The sequence below is a fragment of the Hemibagrus wyckioides genome, linkage group LG06 (genome assembly GCF_019097595.1).
Source record: "Hemibagrus wyckioides isolate EC202008001 linkage group LG06, SWU_Hwy_1.0, whole genome shotgun sequence".
NCBI lineage: Eukaryota > Metazoa > Chordata > Actinopteri > Siluriformes > Bagridae > Hemibagrus > Hemibagrus wyckioides.
Genome location: NC_080715.1, coordinates 15,661,778 through 15,674,308, shown reverse-complemented (window position 1 = coordinate 15,674,308; position 12,531 = coordinate 15,661,778).

Genomic DNA, 12,531 nt, shown 5'->3' with positions numbered 1-12,531 from the left:
ACTTTTTTAAATGTCATGATGCTGGGTTGACTAGAGTTATCACTTCTGTTTGCATACAAAATGAATTTCTAAAAATAATTTAAAAATTTAAAGGCATGAAATGTATTCAGCTTTTCATACAGAGCAACCCATGGGGTATAATCGTGAAGTGTGTCCAAATTCTCTCTACTCATGCAGAAAGGTATCTAGTTATGTCTCAATATGTTTATATAAAATTGTATGTGTTAAGATTCCTCCATCTGGCTGATTTTTCAATATAGTGTACCGTACCATTGTCCTACATATCTTATGTCTTGTATTCATATATAAATATTTATCTATCTATCATCTATAAATATATATCTTTAAATAATAATCCTGTTATTATTATTATTATTATTATTATTATTATTATTATTATTATTATTATTCCATCTAGCCTAACTTATTAATTCAGGCATGTAGCCATTAGAGTCAATGTCCCTATCTTGGCAAAGTTGTGAAATATATAATTGTCGTCAAAGACATTCACAGAGACTGGGATCCTCTGGGTAAAGACAAAATGTGATCTGAGTAACCAATTTTGAATGCTCATCAGTCTATGTGACAGGCAGTCAAATATGAAGCTTGTGGGACAGAGAAATGCCATGTTCATTAATAGGAGAGAGTTTATGGCACTCCCACAGCACTGAGTGAAGCATTTACAGTTTTCAATCATTCATCTTTCATTATTTTGGTCAAGGACAGGATGATGGTAATGTCATTTATTTGGATATTTAGAGAAATAATATATGGGATGGTGTTGGGGAATCCCAGTCTCATACACACCTCTACTTTAGAGGCCATGTGCATGTGCACCTTTTGTTCACAGGTTCCTTTGTAGCTATCAAAATTTGGTCTAAGATGCTGACTCATTAGACATCATATCCTGCAAGGTATCAAGGCAACTATAGGACTCACCTCACAGAGTGGATGATGCTGGTTGAGGGAAGAGAGGGGAACTTTTTCTCAGTAATGTGCTTTATGATGGACTGGTAGCCAAATCAGGGTGTATTTTCACCCAGTGTTCCTGGGATAGTGCCTGGATCCACCATGACCCCAAGATAAAGCTGTTACTGAACATGAATGAATGAATGAATGAATGAATGAATGAACTAACATTCTATCTCAGTGAATAGTGAATGGTATTAGTACTACATAGAGAACAATATAGTTTCCTTAGTAACCTTTTTCTAAATATTAAGCGTATAATATCTTACCATGCTTTTGAACAAAGACCTAATTTGCTCTTTGTCATCCTTTCCACAGCTTTTATGCACTGGACCTGAAAATTTATTTTCACAAGATGATTCCATTTCCCTTTATATTTCTATTTACATTTAAAACCATTTACTGCAAAAAAGTGACTTTGTTATGTTTTGCTTTTACTGATTTAAATATTTCTTCCAATGTTGTGTATTAATTGGTAGCTCAAGTGTTTAAAGCTCTGAATTGTTGATCGGGGTTCAAGTCCCAACACTGACAAACTGCCACTGTTGGGCCCTTGAGCAAGGCCCCCAACCCACTCTGCTCCAGGAGTGCTCTATCATGGCTGACCCTGCACTCTGACCCCAACCCTCCAAGGATGGGATATGCGAAGAAAGAATTTCACTGTGCAGTAATGTACTGTATATGTGACAAATAAAGACAACTTAATGTCAAGATCTTAAGGTACAATTGGTCAAACTTCCTGTTACTTATTTCTTAGTACCTCTAATTATATACTGAGGCTCTGATTCAGAACCTCATATATCACTCATACTCAGACACTTACGCAGAGAGAGCATTCAGATTTAATGTATTGTAAGGTGGTATATGGATTATAAGTGAAATAAAGACTAACTGCACATAAAAAACAGGACATGGGGGAGCACATTAAAGTATTAATGCATGCACAGTTGCCGGTCAAGAGCAACTATTGGGGTTAATAGTGGTTCACAATATGATTTCTTTAAGACTCTATGGGTAGTGAAAGCTAGAGTGAAACAGCAGCTGCACTTCCTACCACCCAACAGCAGAGGATGCAAAACATTTACGTGAATGAGCATCCAGACACAGAGGACAAAACAGACCTACAATGTCCTTTCAGCAGCTTCACTCCACATGACAGTCAGTAACATGATAAATTATAAGAATTAAATTCAAGTGACACCAGTTCAGCAGACAGAGGAGCTTCAAAACATAACACATCACTGAAGTACTCTGGGAGATTCAAGAGAACAAATCAGCTAGTGGCTGTTATTGACTATTGCTGCTGGAGGTTTTACAGTGTCATCTGGAAACAACTCACTTGGCATCTTGGTAATGGAAACTGGCATCATGGACCTTTTCCAACAGGAAACCATTTTGATTTGAGTGACAGTATGTAGGCTTGCACCTGAGCACAGATCACTGGAGTGTGGAAGAGTGATGATTGAATGCTCACTCTCATCACCTCCACTTCTCACAAATTGAAATGAAATTGCCATCCGAACAAATCAAAAGTATACTCTGTGATTTTAGAGCAACAAAGGGTCAACAGGTCACTGGATTTGTTCTCAAGCTCAAGAATGAAAGTTTCTGCTTTCTGATTCATAGAGGAAATAAGATGCAAGAATGACCTCAGTGGATATAATCACCAATGTATAAGCAATGGAGTAATGCTCCAATAACACGTTTTATCTATTTAGGCGTCTTGCAGGAATTAGTTCATAATAATAGACCAACATGATATGGTATTGCTTCACGCTTACACAGATTTCCATGATAAAGATAGTAGAGAAACCTAAGCAAGGAGATACAGAGGACTGTTTTACAATTTTGGTGACCAATATTGTAATGCTGCTATTAAGTGCCACCCAGGAAAGAATGAGTTTCCGGGTTTAATCTGATTCCTCTCAAGGATTCTTCTTCATGTAGTCTCTCATGTGGAGTTTTTCCTTGATACCATCACCTCTGTAAAGAAATAAGACAATATACTTTTCACGTCATACCAGGTATGTGAATAGCAGCAAGAGTTTTCAACTCTCTGTTTTAGTTTTATACAAACGCCTAAAATGCCCTAAAGCGTCCTAAAAAATGTTCCACACATCTGCTCAGTAGTCTAATAGCCAGCGTTTGAGACTGCACATGTGGTCTTAGGCTTGTCTGTGTCTGTTCAACCATGAAAACCAACATTGTTTAGCTCCTCCAGAAGTTGAAGTAACACCAGAAGAATTTAACACACTAAGCTTTCCCAGCACTCTGTGGTACCATCCTGTGGGTTTTATATGGCCAGCTGTTGTCGCTCCTAAACACTTCCACTTACAATAACGTCACTTACAGTTGATCCGGGCAGCTGTAGCAGTTGTGGAAATTTGATATACTGAGTTTTTGGAAAGGTGGCATCCAATGATGGTGCCATTTCGAAGTTCTCCGGAGCTTTCCTTACTAATGCGATTGTGTTTTTTTTTGCAGAGATTACACAACTGGGTGCACACCTGTGCCAGAAAAGGGTGCAGCTCAAATAACCAAATCCACTCAGTATAAGGCTCAAAGACTCATTACGACACAGTTCTTTACAAAAGTCCTGCAATAAATGATATTTATTAGACTTTTGCTTTGTGTAGCTGGTATCTGGAATGGAGGATTTTGCATCTGCAAAAACGTATATGAGCAATAATGTAGGAGTGTTGGTAGACTGTTTAATCAGAAGATAATCAGAGATTCTTGTAGTGTGTGTGTATGTAAGTGAGAGAAAGGAGGGGGTGTAAACTGGCTGTGGTGCCTCCACACCACCCACTCGTGACTATGTTGGGCAGAGGGATGAGGGATAAAAGATGCAGCTCTGTTCTTCTCTTCATTTCTTCATTCCAGCCGCCCACCTGCTTTCTCCTTTCCCTAAGAGGAAAAGCTTCTGTGATGAGTGTATATACATACACACACATGCTTAGGGGCTCTGAATGTTGAGGTAAAGGTTATGAGACACTGTAGGCAAACAAAAGCACTCACACACTCAAACATGCTCGGTATGTGTTATAGATTACAGGCTGGGTCTGATTGCTCTTCGAGGTCACATGATCTTTTTAATGTTATGGATAATTCCCTTCAGAGAACATTATGCATTATGCATAAGCATCAGTCCGGCACTATGTGTATGACCCTAAAGCAATTTGACAAGTTAAAGCATCAAGTAGAATGTATGTGATGCTAGTGTTTGTTGAAAATCATTGCAGGGGTGTCATTTCCTGCCCAGTGAATTTCCAGCCTGAGAAAACGCTCAAACAGAAGCTCATCTTCTACACACACATGAGACATGACTCATATTGCACATCTACATCACTATGAGAACTGAGAAGGTGAGAGAGCCTAGGAGAAAGCTTAGCGTGGATGGCAGCAATGATGGTAGCATGTTTTGAGATATAGAGTTATGGTGGTAACGCAAAGATTCCCATCAGCACTTTCATTCTATTGACTAGTGTCTTGTTCTCTAAAAACAAGCTGACTGTGGAGAAGAAGAGGAGGAAAAACACCATTTGTAAATGCAGCAGAAAACCACTAGCTGCACTAATGCTGAATAGAATCATCCAACTCTCTCTCTCTCTCTCTCTCTCTCTCTCTTTCTCTCTCTCTCTCACACACACACACACACACGCACTCATATCATTAGCAGCATCAGTGGAGATAGTGCAGTTGTGCATTGATCCCATTATGGATCGATCCTATTACCTCCTATTAACTCCTCAACACAAGACCACTCTTTCACTTACTGCATTATACAAAGCTAACTTTAATGTGGTCAGATTCTGAGCAGTTTTAAAGGGGGAAGATGGGTTCAAACTCAGAGGACACTGAACATCTAACTACACAGGAAAATGCTGAACTATACATAGACCAGCCATAACACCTGGCTAATATTGTGTTGGTCCCCCTTTTGCAGCCAAAATGCAACAAACTGCGATGCGCTGTGTATTCTGACACCTTTCTATCAGAACCAGCATTAACTTCTTCAGCAATTTGAGCAACAGTAGCTCGTCTGTTGGATCAGTTCACAACAATGAGTCTTGACCACCCATGACCCTGTCACCGGTTCACCACTGTTCATTCCTTGGACCACTTTTGATAGATACTGACCACTGCAGACCGGGAACACCCCACAAGAGCTGCAGTTTTGGAGATGCTCTGATCCAGTCGTCTAGCCATCACAATTTGGTCCTTGTCAAACTCGCTCAAATCCTTACGCTTGCCCATTTTTCCTGCTTCTAACACATCAACTTTGAGGACAAAATGTTCACTTGCTGCCTAATATATCCCACCCACTAACAGGTGCCATGATGAGGAGATCATCAGATCATCATCTTATTCACATAACTTGTCAATGTTCATAATGTTATGCCTGATCAGTGTATGTTCTCTGCTTCAGTTTACCAATATGCATTTCTATATTTTTACACAAACTCATCCCTGTTAAGAGCAAGAGTGCTTTGCTCCAAACATAGCTTGCTTGCTCGCTTACTTCTGCTCTAACATGGCCAGATCTAAAGCAACTGGGTGTATAATATCACAAGTGAAATGAAAGTCAGGGTTCCCAGGTGCATGTTTTTCCAAACTAAGAAATTTGGAAATAAAAACTTTCTAAAGTTGATTTTTTTTTTTGGCTGTGGGTTATTCTATTAATTTGTTACAATTAATATAATTTTAGAATCAATTACATTCTTCTTCTTTCAGCTTTTCCCTTCAGGGGTCGCCACAGCGAATCATCTCTCTCCACCTATCCCTATCTTCTGCATCCTCAACACTTACACCCACTAGCTTCATATCCTCATTTATTACATCCATATACCTCCTCTTTGGCCTTCCTCTTTGCCTCCTTCCTGGCAGCTCCATGTCCAATATTCTCCTACCAATATACTCACTCTCTGAACATGTCTAAACCATCTTAACCTGGCCTCTCTAACTTTGTCCCCAAAACATCCAACATGAGCCATCCCTCTGATGTACTCGTTTCTAATCCTGTCCAACCTTGTCACTCCAGAAGAGAACCTCAACATGTTCAGCTCTGCTACCTCCAGCTCTGACTCCTGTCTCTGTCTCAGTGATACTGTCTCTAAACCATACAGCATGGCCGGTCTCACCACTGTCCTGTACACCTTCCCCTTGATTCTCACTGATATTTTTCTATCACACAGAACTCCCGACACTTTTCTCCACCCATTCCAACCTGCCTGCACTCGCTTCTTTATCTCTTTCCCACACTCTCCATTACTCTGGACTGTTGACCCCAAGTAGAATCAATTACATTATTTATATAAAAGTTCTGCAGACCAAATTTTGTAGTGTGTGTGTTTTCTTTTTAATGCAAACAGTTCTGAAGAAATCTAAGCTTGATTTAAGCTAACATGTGAAATGTTATATTAAATACAACAAAAGAAAAAGCAAAGTAAATAGAAATTATTTCTAATTATGTCTATATCTATATTCTGTCCACATCCATCCACCCATCTCACTATACATTTCACTATCACTATTCTGCTATTCTCTATTTTATTGTTATTTATTCTATTTTTATTTTTATATATTGTATAATGATAGTCTGTTTTATATTATATTTTGATTATATTTTTATTTCTTTTTATACTTGATATTCTTTGTATTTTCAGATTCTTCTTCTCTTCTAGTGTATTTTCTTGTATTTTATATTCTAGTTTATTTCCATCATAGGACTGAACTATAATATGAGGCAGTGTGTACAGTGGTATATACCTGGTTGTCTTTTTATCTAGTATGTGAAGATGGCATCCTGTCACATTCTTACTCAAATGAAATTTAAGAAAATCTAGTAGATCAGAGAGTAAGTCAAACATGATTTTTTGCCCTTTTAATTCCATTTTGTTTAAACCCCAAGCCCGGATATAATTGGAGGGTTGCGTCAGGAAGGGCATCCGGTGTAAAACCTGTGCCAAGTTGTTGTCCGGGCCAGTTGGTCCTCTGTGGCGACCCCTCACACACATAGGGAGCAGCCGAAAGATCAACAATTCCATTTTATAATATTGACCTATGGCTGTGATACATCTCTCCTGCCTATGAGTACTGTGTGAGGTGTAGTGGCAATAAACACACCAGGAGACGGTGACACCCGTAATGTCTCGGGCAAATACTGCACATGGCCAGCAAATTCCCCAAGCTCAATGCCATGCTCTAATAACAGTCGGGAATTATGGGTAGGGCCCATATGGAAAGCAATGCGAGCACAATATCATTCTTGACTTTGTCTGCTGCAGTCTGCAAATTGAATAAAGCCATAGCACATTCTTCTGCAGCATTATTCAACCCTGCACGTTAAGCCATATAAAGAGAGATTCTGACTGAGAGGCTGAACTTCCTGTGCTGAGTCCCAGCACACTCTCTGAGTAACAATATGTGTTCTAAACTCTATCTGCTCCTATATGCTGTCTCGATGGTTATTATGGAGCCTGTTTGTGTTTTCTGCTTTAAATGTCTCCCCATCTTCTGCCATTTGCATGTTTTCACACCTCTTATCTCTTGTCCTCTACCTCTTTCATTCTCTGAAGCTGTGTACCTCCTCCCTTCATCTCTCTCTCTCTCTGCGGTGTTGCTGTGGTAGCTCTGTGTGCTGCTGAGAAGAAATCTAGTGGGAATAAACTGTATGGAACAATATACATATCAGTCTTCTCCTGTGACTCCACAAACCACTGGGTAGCATTATTATTTAATGATTATGCCTCGACATTAAGATTTCATACTGATAGACCTAAGTACATAGTTACACAGACACACACACAAACACACAAACACACACCTACGTGGACACACAGGTAAACCATGACTCAGTTTCGAACTGAAACATGAACGCAGACTCCAGACTGTGAGTTCTCCCGAGATCTCACCCAGCATCTCCCGTCTTCCCACGCATCAGAGAACATCCGACTGCTGCTATCGCTAGCTTATGTAAGGCTTTCGTTGAAAGCAGCTCTCTCAATGCAGGAGGTCGGGAGGGAGAGACCGACTGGAGACTGACAGCCTCGACTCGAACGCACATTAGAAATACTGCAGAGGATGTGATTTCATAAGAGTGTAATGCAGTGCCACATAAAATCTTTTTTTATTCATTCGCTCAAATTCAGTAAGAGCTTCATCCTGGTCAGGGTCGTGATGGTTCCTGGGTCTATTTAATTCAATTCAATTCAATTTTATTTATATAGTAGGTTTGATAATGGACATTGTCTCGAAGCAGCTTTACAGAAATGTAGAAATTTAGAATAAAAAATTTCACGATGTAAAATTTAATTCATATTTATTTTTCCCTAATGATCAACTGGCACTGAGAGCAATGCAGGAACATACCCTGAACAGGATGCCAGTCCATTGCAGAGCATCATATATGTACAAATTCATATTTGGGACAATTTAGCATATTCAAATTCAATTACTTGTTTGTTTTTGGACAGTAAGAGAAAGTATAGATCCCAGAGGAAACCCACATGGACACTGGGAGAACATTTGAAACTATCAAGACAGCTCAGGATTAAACTGGAGCTGCACCAGTTCTACCGCCTTAATGAATGCATATATCAACTGTACAAAGTTAATATAATGTAACACTGGCTTTGTATGAATGCTATCACAATCAGCACCATTCTCAAAATTCACACTGATTAAAACCCGACAAAAGAGAGAAAGAAAGAATTTGGACATAGTTGATGAACATTGTCATGTACACAGCTGGAATAATCTGCACTCCTTTTCTCTTGTTCAAAAAGCCCAAAGTGCTTTTCCAGTCTCAGTTTGGGCGTCTTCACCTCACACCAGTACACACAGTACACACAAACCCAAAATGCCTGCAGCAGCCACCTGTGTGAAGACATCAGCCCACGTTTACCGGTCACTGCACCAACGTGACGTGATTACTTTAACATATGAAGCAAAGCAGAGGCTTCCCTGAACAAATCATACATGCTGCCAATGGACTAAAGACAGCTTTCTGTGGAACGGTCTAATATTTGAAGATATCCCCAGATACACTTAAAGTTTGGGAAAAAAATTAATCTGCAATCCACATGGCACTGACACAAAAAAAAAAGATGGAAAAACAGCATGTGCCAAAAGTCTGACATTTCATTTTCGGTTATTTTCGGTAGAGGCTGACGTGTTTATTCAGGTCTATAACAATTTTGTGTCCTGACCTCATATTTTAAGCTTGTATAAATATTGTGACAATTGGCTGAACCCTGGTTTTAGCTGTTCAATGCTTGTAGTCGCATTGACTGAAAACACACCACAGTACTGACCATGTTTTCACTAAATGAATGGGTTGGAACAAACAGGAACCGCTGTTGTGTTTAGATGTTGGATATATAACAAGGTTTGACCCAGAAAAGTCACTGTGGTTGAAGGCTATAATGTTCTGAAGGCTAGCTGTGTCAATGCAAAAAAAAAAAAAAAAAAGACACTACAACATGTCAAGATCAGGAAAAGAATTCCTAAAATCTATTACATCAAATAGCGAACACTATACGGGAAAGATTTGTAGACACCTGACAATCACCCACATGTGATTTCTGACCATCCCGTTTTTAAATTAAATTCCTATTTCTGTTATAATTGCTTGTCCTCGCTTCACTCTTCTGGGAAGGCTTGCTGCTTTAGATTTTGGAGCGTGGCTTTGGAGATTTGTGCTCATTCAGCAAATTCTTCCCAAAGGTGTTCAGTGGGGATGAGGTCAGGGCTCTGTGCAGGACATTCAAGTTCCTCCACTCCGACCTTGGCAAAATGTTGTGCTCACTGTTTGCACTGGGGTATTGTCATGCTGGAACAGGTTTGAACCCCTTAATTCCAGTGAAGAGAAATCTTAAAGCTACAGCATACAACAATATTTTCTACAATTCTTTTGTTTTGGCCATATAGTCTATCATTATGCATCTCTGTACATACATACATACACTGACCAGGAGTAACATTATGACCACCTGCCTAATATTGGTGTTGGTCCCCCTTTTGCTGCCAAAACAGCCCTGACCCATCATGCACTGTGTATTCTGACACCTTTCTATCAGAACCAGCATTAACTTCTTCAGCAATGTGAGCAACAGTAGCTCGTCTGTTGGATCGGATCACACGGGCCAGCCTTCACTCCCAGTGCACAACAATGAGTCTTGACCACCCATGACCCTGTCACCGGTTCACCACTGTTCCTTCCTTGGACCACTTTTGATAGATACTGACCACTGCAGACCGGGAACACCCCACAAGAGCTGCAGTTTTGGAGATGCTCTGATCCAGTCGTCTAGCCATCACAATTTAGCCCTTGTCAAACTCGCTCAAATCCTTACGTTAGTGGTCACAGTGTTATGCCTGATCGGTGTAGATGGCACTTACATAGAAGATAAAAGATACCCATTGTCCAGTGAACAAGACGATGTTAACTGTCACACATGACAGCATGTGGCCCAAAACTCACAAATAAACTAAACCAAGAAGTTCATGTTTTTATCCATACACTTTTCTGATTTATTTACTTTTATTATTATTAAGTATTATTAAGTTGAACCGCAATATGAAGTGACATGTTATCTAAGAGCATGTTTGCCTTATGGCTCGAGAGATTCCTTCCTCTCCTCTGTGTGTGCAGATGTTCTTCCTGTGCTTCAGAGGTTTCCTCCAGGTACTCCTCCAGTCCACCACAGACCTTCATTATAGGCTGATTGTCATCTCTAAATGGTCTGTAGTGTGCGAATGGTTGTGAGTGTGTGCGTGATTGTGCCTTGAGATGAATCCAGGGTGCCTTGTGTACTCATTCCCTGTGGCCCTGTACAGAAAATGACTCTTAACCAGCAGGCATTGTTTCTAGTCCTGTCAGTATAGTTTACATTTATGGAACCTACAAGCACTTGATGCTAGACAACAAATCTGGGATCAATTCATTAGCTGACTCCAAAATCACACTGTTAACAGATGTCAGCTATGATATACACTATACTTTGGAGAATCAACAAACAAGGGCTTAAGAAGAGGACCTCATCCATTCATTCATCTTCCCTAGACACTTTCTCCTAGTCATGGTCATGGTGGAACTGGAGCCAATTCCAAGAACACTGGGCATGTGGTGGGAATATACCTTAAATGGGATACAATTACACACTTGTTCACACCAAGGGGGGGCGTACCATTGTTTTGAGATACTGGAGAAGCGAAAGGACACCCACACAGACATGTGGAGAACATGCTAAACTCCACACAGCAAGTAACCTGAGCTCAGGTTTGAGCAATGATCCTACCTGCTGCTCCAACTTGCCACCACTGAGAGGACTTGCTGCTTGACTAATAGATATTTATGGATTTCAGGCACACATTACATTCTCCGTGTTTGTATTTTCTAATATCTAATTTTGCTTTTGCATGTGGATGTTTATACTTTAAGCAAAAAATATTCCATAAATAAATAGAACAATGAGTTCTACTTGTCTCTACCTTTGCCACCACCACGTCTAGTCCTTTTCGTTACTATTCTGTATGCCTACAGTTCCATTCAAACTGACCACAAACTACAAACTGACCACAAACGGAACACAAAGCTACTACAGAAAAACTAGTTCAGACGTTTGACCTTGCCATAACCTTGACCCTGTTTGTGTTGATTCTAAAATCATTCAACCATTTGTTCCTGAAATCAACCATCGGTTCCTGAAATACTGTGCTAACCAGAATCTCGGAATCAATCTGAAAACCTAGCGGAGACAAAACAAATACCGAATGGCTGTAGAAAGGTCAAAGAAATGTTGGAAAACGTCATTAGTGGCTTACAGATGTGGTCTTTTACCTACACCTGCTTTTGTCCCTATACAAAGGACATATAATAAAACTAACAGAATACACTGACAGAATACACACACACACTTTCTCTCTCTCTCTCTCTCTCTCTCTCTCTCTCTCACACACACACACACACACACAGACACACATTCAAATCTATTAACACCAGTGTCTCAGAAGAGGAAACATGGGGGAAGCAAAGCAGGCAGAACAGAATAGGAATATTCCTCTCAATCAACATCTCTCTTTCACCCTTCATCACTCTTACCATCTGTGGCACAGCGGAACTGTTACAATTAGTGTAAAAATGCTAAATGGGGCTTATATTTTACAACCAGGGCTTCACGACTCACTGACATACACTCAAATTGTATCAGGCTTTCCCCAATAGCTATTAGTGTTAGTGACACAACTGCTCTATCTGTGAGATTTGAATCTAAACCCGAATCCCATCACTAAATGTGGATGTGTGTGTGTGTGTGTAAAATAAAAAATAAATAAATAAATAAAATAAAATAAAATAAAGGAAACCCCCTCACATACTCAAAAACTGCAATACAGGATATTCACCAACTGTGAAGAGCTGATGTACATTTTACATTTTTTCCTCTTATGAAAATGTCACCCCTAAGCAACATAACATTCACACACACACACACACAGTCTTAGTATCCATCTGAAGACCTTCCCCTGACATGATTAGTAATGTAGCTAATTAATGCATAA